Genomic DNA, 10,160 nt, shown 5'->3' with positions numbered 1-10,160 from the left:
ACTGTGCTATGGGCGTCAAGCCAGATTACAGTTTTAGGTGGGGAGAGCAGGCTGAGCATCACTGGGACAGCAGGGTAAGCAAAGATTTGAAGGAGGTGAGGAGTGAGGAAGACACATCCTGGAATACTGCAAGTCAGGTACCTCCCCAGCGCAAGCAGGAGAGAGACCAGACTGGACGGGGCCCTGCCGGTCATTACAGGGCCGTGGCTTTTCCTCTAAGGTGAATGATGATCCTTGCACCATTGAAACTTTCTAGCTCTGACCAGCATAAGACTTTTGTCAGATATAATAAAAAGCTAACTTGCCTCATCTTTTCCTGCCAATCTTATTGTCTATAATTATCTTTTTATATTCACACTTGTAAATTTGATAGGGATGTGCAATTAAACTCCTTGAAAATAATGTAGATTTTAAAAAAGTCCACTGCTCATCCTGCAGGCTGGGTTTTGAGTATACAAACATGCATATGTAAATACATGCATATGTGTATATGTGTGTGTACAAAACCCAAAGCATGCATGTATTATTCATAATTATATACCTGCAGGGGTATCGAACTCTATGAAAACATGACGTACGTGAGTTAGTAAATTGCCTTTCATTATGAGAAACTAGCGCTAAACCTAAAGGGGCAGACCAAGGCATCCGTCATCAGACACCAAACCGTGTTGCTAACAGGCGATGCTTCTCGAGGGCATCAGTCCTTTACTGTCATTGCCCACGCCCGTGAACCCTTCCTTGCACCAGGCATGATCCCAAACGCTAGAGACAGAAAATGAACAAGCCGCAGGCTTTGGCGTCAGCTTGCTGACAGTCTAGCGGGAGAGGCAAACCGACTTCACAGCTTGAAGTGCACCCTCTGTGAGACTTCTCCCGCTTACACCCTCTCCTTCTGCACACTGGCAGCTGCTGCGGCCTCATCCTCGCTACCGACTGAACACCGCTCGGGTCCTGCCTCCAGAGTTCCCACGTATGAATTAACAATCTGTAGCAAGGGACAAATCTACACTTTTGCTGCAGAGGTTCGTTCATTTTCAAGAAAGCCATGGGACTCCTCTCGTCTATCTGGGCTGCCAGTTCACCCACAGGGGGAGCTGGGCAAAATGTAGCATGGAAGAAAATATAAATAACTCCTGGGGGGTTAAATTCTGATAAATGCTAGCCCTCTGGCATGGGGCAGGGTACTGGTACTGTTAAAAAGCTCCCCTTGCATTCTCGGGTCTAGCTGAGAGTGAGAAACCCCGAAAGGAACTGCAGATAAAGCATTTTCTCGGTTTTGATCGCTCTTGTTTCAGGGTAGCTTTGCAGTCCTATGTTGTTAAAAGATAACAGCATACTTCCAAAAAGCACTGCGGGGTTATCTTTTTTGATCCTGCAGAGTTTCTGTCCTTTCTAGGTAGAGAGAGTTGTCCTTAATGATGTCCTGCACCCCTTTCCCACTTGCTCAAGGGCACTTAGCTCATGGCCCTTTGGCAATTCCTCCCTGCGTGGAATTCAGTTTTTCAGAATCTGTGTTCCAAGAATGTTTAAGGCCGATGGCCCATGGTCACATTTTTCAGCCCTCAAATGCAAATTCTCAATGTCACCAGGCACTCTTTACCTCCTGCAGTGGGACCTTCTGAGGAAGGGTGGGCCACGCCTTCCCCGCTCTGCCCCTACCTAGAGTCCTGGCAGGGTCACGGTCAGCTGCTGGACATGCAGCTACTGCATGTTTGGCATAGGGTGAGCCAAGGGAGCCACCAGTCCTGATCATGCGCAGGTCATCAGTTGCCATCCTGGATCCCAGAAGTTCCTGTAGAACCAAGATTCCCATAACCAGTAAGGAATATGCACATTCAGAAACAAAAGTGATAGACTCCCAATATATGCGACAACGTGGATCAATCTGAAATGCAGTGTGCTGAGTGAAAGAAGACAGACTCGAAAAGCTACATCCTACGTGATTCTGCTTAGAACATTCTGGAAAAGGCAAAACCATACCAACAGAACACTGACTAGTGGTCGCCCAGGCATGAAGGAAGGGATTGACTCTAAAGGGCTGGGAGGACTTGGTGAGGGGGTGATGGAGCTGCTCTGTGTCTTAGCTGCAGTGGTGGTCAGCATAGGGCTGAGACCAGCTAAGTCCCTGGTTTGTGGAAGGTGTCGTCAGGATTGCTCATTAACTAAACAGAACTATTCCAAGAGCTTCAGTGTTCGTTTCTGGGCAAATTTACTATTTTTACAAGTCCAATTGATTGGGCAAAGAGCAAAATGCATGCTCTTGGCCTTCTGGCAGAAAAATTCTAACCACGTTGAAAATTAACCTTTGAATATTTTCCAGATCACTGGAAACCAGCCAGTAAGTTCTGGACCAATTGTCCAGGAACCTTTGCAGAGAGTTCCTTCCCACGAAGTAGGAGACCTAAGCCCCGGTGATAAAGCCAGTAGTCACCTTCCTTTTACTCAGAAGGTGAGACTGGTCCACATAAAATTACTGATACTCAGATAAAAGAAACCAAGATAAATTACAGGCGAAGGTGCTGGTGCTGAACTGTGGATCTTGCATATCCATAAAAACATAAAAATGCATATTCAGTCAACTCAGTTATTTAAAGTGATGGAAAGACGTATGGCAAGCATGCAAATTAAATGAAGAATATGCAAATTATGCAGCATATGCCAAATCTATCTTTGAATTACCCTGGGGGAAAAATACAAAGGCTACTTCCCAAAGGAAGAAAAGGGAAACTGTGACCTTTGTCAGAGAGACGGAACCATCTCAGTGCATTTTGTTGGGAAGGAAAGTAGATGGAGACAACTTTGTACATTTCAGACCTCTTCAAAATTCATTTTGGAGCGAAGCTGTTGAGGGGATCCACTGAGCATTGGATGTATCTAATTATTTCCATAAGCTTCCTTCTGCAGAGAACCCAAGGATAAGCATTATTAAAAATACAGAATAAAAGAGAGGCTTATAGGGTTAAAACATGTATATATAAGTTAAGTTTGTGGTTTTATATTAAGTGGGGACCACCATCTAAAGTTTTTTTTAAATCAAAGATTACAAGAAGTGGCTACATTATGGCATATAGCAATCATTATTCTGCTTTGAAATAGCTTCTCAATACAGTAGAACCTCTGAAAGTTGACCATCCAAGGGACTGTGACCAGCTGGTCAACATACGGAGGTGGTCAGCTTAAGGAACTAGGCTACTGTACAGATACATACATGTGAGGTACGTCTGATCTATGATAATGAGGTCTGCTTAAGGCGATGATCAATGTGGGGAGGTGGTCAGCTATGGAGGTTCTACTGTATTTTATTTTATTTTATTTTTTTAGAGACAGTCTCACTTTGCCACCCTGGTCAGTGCCGTGGCATCACAGCTTACAGCAACCTCCAGCTCTTGGCCTTAGGCAATTCTCTTGCCTCAGCTTCCCGAGTAGCTGGGACTACAGGCACCCGCTGCAACGTCTGGTTATTTTTTGTTGCAGTTTGGCCAGGGGACGGGTTCGAACCCACCACCCTCAGTATATGGGTCTGGCGCTCTACTCACCAGAGGTTCTACTGTATTTTAATATAAAAGATAAGTTAAATGTAGGAAGGACATTGAAATAATGTAGTGACAGTTGTGCTCATCATTGAACCTGTACCAATTTGGCCATGCTAAACAATTCGTGGTCCTCAAGACTGGAGATGCATATGGGTATTTATTTGTTCATGTTTAAAGAGAAGCCCGCAGCCTCTGTATCTGGAAAAGTAGCCTCTTTAGTCTAATTTCTCTAGCCTATTCCTAACTCTGACAGCTCTCAGTAAGACAGCATCCTGTTTATTTTCTGTCTTTCTCCATCTCTCAGTCCTTCTCTTCCTTTCTCCATTTTGTTTACCCCCCAAGATGTCTGTCTCTATTAACTGAACAGCCTCCATTAAAGTACTATCCACACATGCCAAGAAGCAGGCTGGATTCTTTTCTGAGTTAATTTGGAGAGTTTCAGATAGTCTGAGGAACAGAAAAGCATGAATATACTTTGATTTCCATTCCACTGAAGTGCAAATCGCAATGTAGAAACAAAATGAGCCCATGCTAGAATTCACCCTAGACTTTAGGTCGTTCATGTTGCTTCCAAGCAGAAGGTTTATATTGGTCAAGCTATCGGTTCTAGCCAACATTTTTATTTTTCAAAGAGAATTGTTGGTAAATATAATTCTGACTTACTTTATGTACCATGGCAGTTTGTAAAGTGATTTTATTTGATCTAACTTAGAGAAAGATTTAACTTTTAAAGTTTTATAACAAAGTTTGCGAAAGTGTTTTCTGTCATTGTGAATTAAATACCACAGTAAGACTGAGAAGTTATTATAACAACATACATTTGGTATTTTTAGAATCAATGTGAATGGAATGACACTTATAAGTTATTGTTCCTGCTTTAGTTGTATAGTTATTAGTGAACAGAGTTTACACCATTCAGTACAACTGGCCTTAAAATGCCCTACACATGCCAATCATCCGGTTTCTTTCTTGGACCTTGTGACAGTGTTAATTACTTACTTCGTCAATATTCTCAAATTACTATAAATGCCCATTTACTCCCTGCTTTTTAGATTTCCTGATCACTAATTCAATGAACACATTCTTGCCGGAGTCAGTGGCACACTCCTGTGGTCCCAGGTTACATGGTAGGCTGGGGCAGGAGGACTGAGGCTGCAGTAAACAATGATTGCACCAATGTGCTCCAGCCAGGGCTACACAGCAAGACCCTCTCAAAAAAACAAAAATCAACCAATTTCTATAAATCGCTCAAAATGGGGTCTGACACAAAACAGAAGTTCAATAAAGTTTACCTCCTACTATTACCATCCTTTATTATCTATGAACCCCAGTTGCCTTCCTCATTACAATTTTGCAGAAATGTGATTTTTTTTACATTAGGCTTATTCCAGAGTTAGAACTTTAATTTTCATTTCTTAGCCTCCTTTAATATTTTATTCTGTCTCTATTAAGAGAAACATGAAAAGAAGACATACTAAAACAAAATCTCTATTATTGTTTTAGGTATTCAGTCCTATTGTTTTATGAAGCAATATTATGACCTTGTCTAATTCAATTATGCCCTTGTCTAATGGTAAGTCCTTTTGTGTGCATATACATTTATTTCATATTACCAGATACAGAAAGAAAAATTCTGGAAAAAATAGTAAGGCATCAGATTGTTAACAATGATTAACTCAAGGGATGGGATTAGAGTAGATCTATCTTTGTTTCTCAAGCAATATGGTCCTGTTAAAATATTAATGTTTTACCAATTTAGACTTTCTTACAACCATGCAAACAATGAAAATGTTAAAAGATAATTTCTTTCCAATTATATTGGTCAATACAACCCAAATTTTCTGTAGACATCTGCACTACTGATGTGACTGTGTGCACCTGTGTGTGTACAAATAGTTACAAGTCTAAATACCATGTAATAATGATACAGAGATTATTAAGAAGAATTAAAAATTCTGTCTCTTTTGCCTCTAGCCCTTTAAACCTTTCTAACCCTGTGGCATTTAGGGCTTATTCTATGTCTGCTTCTATAAGATTCCCTCCCAGGGGTGGTGCCTGTGGCTCAAAGGAGTAGAGCGCTGGCCCCATATGCTGGAGGTGGCAGGTTCATACCCAGCCCCAGCCAAAAACTGCAAAAAAATAAAAATAACAATAAATAAAATAAAAAAGATTCCCTCCCAGTTCCTGGCTTGGAACACTTGGTTTCATTATTGTGACCCGGATCCCATCTTTACCTCAATGGACTTTGTGCTTGGAAGTGAATTGTGGTGCTGGGTCCTTGATGCTTTTACACAGTTCAAAATCTGACACCACCTCATCCTTCCTGAGCTGGAATCTGACTCAGTGTTTAGATGTCCTTCACACTAAGAGACTCCAGCTTTCCCCCAAATAGATTTGAACAAGCAGAAGTACTTTTCAGAAGCTATATCCCCTACTATGTGTTTCTAAATTTACTGTGGATTTGCCATAGAGGTTTATGATGCATATGACATGTCACTGCTTCTTTGATATTGTATCTTTCACATGATGGAACAAACTGTCTCTTGGTTCCAGGCAGAGTGACTCATGCCTATAATCCCTTTGGGAGGCGGAGGCAGGAGGATCACTTAAGCCCAGGAGTTCAAGCCTGCAGTGAGCTATTAGCACCTCTGCACTCCAGCCTGGGTGATGGAGTGACACCTTGTCTTAAAAGAAAGAGGGAAAGAGGGAAGGAAGGAAAGGAAAGAAGAAATGAAAGAAGGGAAGGAGAGGAGAAGAGAGGAAGGAGAGAGAGAGGGAGGGACTAAGGGAGAGCCATTGCTTTCAAATGACCTCTAATTTGATATACAGTCCAAGTGGTCACAACAACCGGGGTGTTTGATGGGCCTCTCCCAAAATAACACTCCCCTTTTCTGCCAAGGTATAGAATCTTTAATTTGACCTTTGGTAACTATCAGGTGACCTTACCATGTAGAAAGGTAATTTAAGGACATGATCTCTCCTGGTTTCTCCCCCATCTTCCACCACATTGATGGATTTTAAATTAATTCACCTTTAGAACCCATGGAGAGGACAAAAATGTGAGCAATCATTGGCAGAGTCTGAACATGAGCCATGAGCTTTCTGTGTCTTGGGGCCCTTCATAGCTAACAAAATTCTCATTTTAGCGAGCATATCTTCAGACACTTCCAGAAGTGTCTTCTTGACCTTCTTTAGCGTTTGGCCTATGAAGAAACTGTTTCTTAATGCAGTAAAGTATTCAACTATAACTGGCCTTCGAGGGACTATCTCCCAAAATAATCATGCTTAATCACTCCTCAAGGAGACACTGAGAACCATTCCTATATATCCTTTAAAGATACATTATTTTCTTTCACATCCTTCTCTTCAATAGAACTCTGCTATTTTCTGGTAAGAACCTCTTTTACTGTCATTTAAACCACGCTCGAAGAAATCAACCAAACACAAGACTTTCATGTACAAGAGGAAAAATAATCTCAAGTGTAAAAGGTACTTACACTTGATGTAAAAGAGACTTCTTGACCTACCTTATGGTTTGAGAGCCTCAAGTCCTCAAATCAGTAGGTTTTAAGGAAATGTCAGTAATTGTCAAAATTTCAGGCTCCATGTCAGATTCTCAGGGCTTGCAATCCCCTCCGCAGTCTCAAGCAGAAAGCTTCACTTACGTGAAATCTTCTGTCAGCTTACTGTAAATTCCTGGGCTTTTCAGCATCTCCACCCCGATATCAGAGGCCTGTCTCGCTATTTCTGGATGTTCACTATTATGTGAAGCTAAAGAACTTTGAATGACTTCAAAGGATTCTAGAATGTAGGAAAAATATTAAATAAGCTCATTTCATATGGTTTAATTCTGATATTTCAGGCATCAGAACAATTTAATTCTTTTAAGTTCTCTTTGACTTCCTTTTTAATACAGAAATCTAGAAATTGAAAAATTAAGTGATTTTTGTCAGGCTGGAACAAAAGGTTGATATCAGAGCAGAGAAGTGCAGTGGTAGTCTGCAAGTCCTGCTCAGCTAATCCAAGTCCTAATCAGCTGGACACAGCTCTGCTTTCTAAAAGAGGTTAAGAGGAGAAAGATTCCGTTGGGGGCTTTATAGACTTAGAAAAAAATGAGTTTACAGTGAGGCTACAGACACTGAAAATAGTATGCTATTTAAACGTCCTTCACATTAAAACATTTAAATAATAAAACAAATTCTACCTAAAATTAATCTGAAATGACTTTTTCAGAAGTATTTATCTGATTAAAAGTTTTATGCCTTTCCCAGTTGAATGTAAATGGCAGGTGTTTAATTGTATAAACCTCCAACCCCAAGGTAATAATTGTAGAGAATTTGCCATAAAATAGTTAATTATTATAAGTTATAGAAAGAAGAATTAAAAGGCAACTCTGAAATTAGAACACTGTACTTATCAAAATAAGAGCTTTTCTTTTATTTCTTTAGAAATTCTAGATTATGAAGTCCTCCATTAGTCAAGTAACTAATGTAAAGATCAGTCTTGAAGCCAACCTAGTCTGGTACCTTTAGAAATGGATAAACTGTCAATTGTGTGGCCTGGGCACCTCTCATGGGGTTGGCGATGGACACAGATCAAGTTGGGTGATGCTGTTGGTGATCAATCCACTTGTTACATGATTCACCCACTTATGGAAAAACATTTCCATATTAAATGTAAACTCACCATAAAAATCAACTTTTGCTAGGAGCAGTGCACTGATGCTCATAGCCACAGCAAACAGGTTGGAGCATTTTATCCTAGACCACACTTCAAGGGATCCTGCATAAGAACCACCAACTGTGACCCACCTATTGTTGGGGAGCCCCATTTTCTTGGCCATGATGTTTCAGAAGTTGGCAAGATCGGCCAAGTCTTGCCCGCTGCCGAAGTAGTGAATGTTGGAAGTGCTCAGGCCACTATGATAAAATAACTGAACACATTTTGCTTCTGACAACAGTCAGGGGACTGACAGGCTACTTAGCACATGCTTGACTATGAGGCTAAAATGTAAATGTAGAAAGCACACTGAGCTTTTCCCCTCTTTACACTTCAAACATTTTCACAAAGATGTGAAGAACAGTCTGGTTCACGGTGACACATTAACTCAGGCAGCAGAACCAAGAGGAGCTGCCATTTCTCGAGTCTCTCTTTGAGTGTCCCATTCCCATCTTCAGCACTGGGTAGGAATTCCAGAGCTTCTCCCATCACAGGAGAAGGTGCTCTTTCCTCCCTCCCTGTGCATCCAGAAACAAGGCAGTCAACTCACCAGCCTCATTCCAAGGCTAGCTCATATTTGAAAGAGATAAGAAGGCATTGCCACTGTTTTCCAAGCATTTAGAGAATCCATGGTTAATAGTGTGATAGTTAATAGGGTTTCCTGGTCTTTCCAGCTTGCCTGCTAATATCCAGACAAAGCCAATGTGAGCAGGGGTCTCCTAAGGCACAGCCATTTACCACTGAGCTGTTGTGCAGCAGGGATTCCTCCAGGCCTAAGAAAGTCTGTTGTTTGTGTTAAGGTTTTTTTTAATCCCCCAAAAGAGACAATCCCTCATTTCAGGAAGCACAGTGCTCCAAGTAGCTGAATAATATCTAAAAATAATAGTCTAAGGATATAGAAAGACAATTCACGAAGAAGAAATACAAATAGCCAGTGAACATATGAAAGAGATGCAGTCCTACTAATGATCAGAAGAATGAAAATAAATATAATGATTTATTTTTTCTCCTGACCACATGTCAAATATTTTGTTTTGACGATAATATAAACGTTGGCCAGAGCTAGATGAGACAGATGGTCTTGTGCCCTCCTGGAGAGAGAGAAAAGTGGGACAACATTTCAGGGAAACACGGTGGCCCCTATATCAAGGGCCTTCCTGAAAGTAAGGGAGCATTTGACGTAATTGCACTACTAGGGATCTGTACCAGAGACTGGTAGGTGGACCCAGATAGTCATTCTCCCCTTCTTTTCTGTGGCAAAAAAAAAAAAAAAAATTGGAAAGACTCATAGAATTAGTACTGCATACCTCAGCCACTATGTGGCCAAAGTGACCAAGTTCTGGCCCCTAGGGCATAAGTGACCTCTTGTGTAGTAGCTTCCAGGAAATCTCCTAAAAGTCATCTAGTCTGTGCCTTTCTGCATTCCATCCACATCTTCCTCCCAAACTAGACGGAGCTTCGATGTGATGGCTGGTGCTCCTTCTTAGACCATGAGGACAGGCTACCAAGGGATGGTGTAGCTGCTAGAACCAGCCTGGGGTTTGTATGCACCTGAATTGCCTATTTCCAAGAGGAAAAAAAATATATCTTCTATTTAGAGTCTTGCGGCAGCCAAACTTTGTCCTTAAGAAAGCAAATTCTACCCTTGAAAAAGGTAAACAAACAGAAATGCATAAGAAGATTAATGCACTAGGATTTTCTCTGCAGGGTTATTCACAGTTTTGAAAAGGAGAAAGAACATAAATAATGAGAATGTTATATGAATTTAACTCCTCCATTGACCAGAATAAAACTTCTACACTACCTGCGTAAGCCATTTGAAAGTGAATTAATATTATGGGAAAATGCTTACAACAATGTTATTAGGGGAAAAAGGGCTATAAAACCTTACACAATTTGACTCTGTTC

At 41.0% G+C, this 10,160-nt stretch overlaps 1 pseudogene; it reads right to left on the bottom strand.

The window, feature by feature from the left end:
- Positions 1-10,160, bottom strand: part of LOC111723589 — an 18,988-nt pseudogene that overhangs the window by 6,689 nt on the left and 2,139 nt on the right.

This window comes from Otolemur garnettii, unplaced genomic scaffold (genome assembly GCF_000181295.1).
Source record: "Otolemur garnettii isolate 467f Iridium unplaced genomic scaffold, OtoGar3 scaffold00013, whole genome shotgun sequence".
In the NCBI taxonomy this organism is placed as follows: Eukaryota; Metazoa; Chordata; class Mammalia; order Primates; family Galagidae; genus Otolemur; species Otolemur garnettii.
This window is presented reverse-complemented; position numbering and strand designations above follow the sequence as displayed.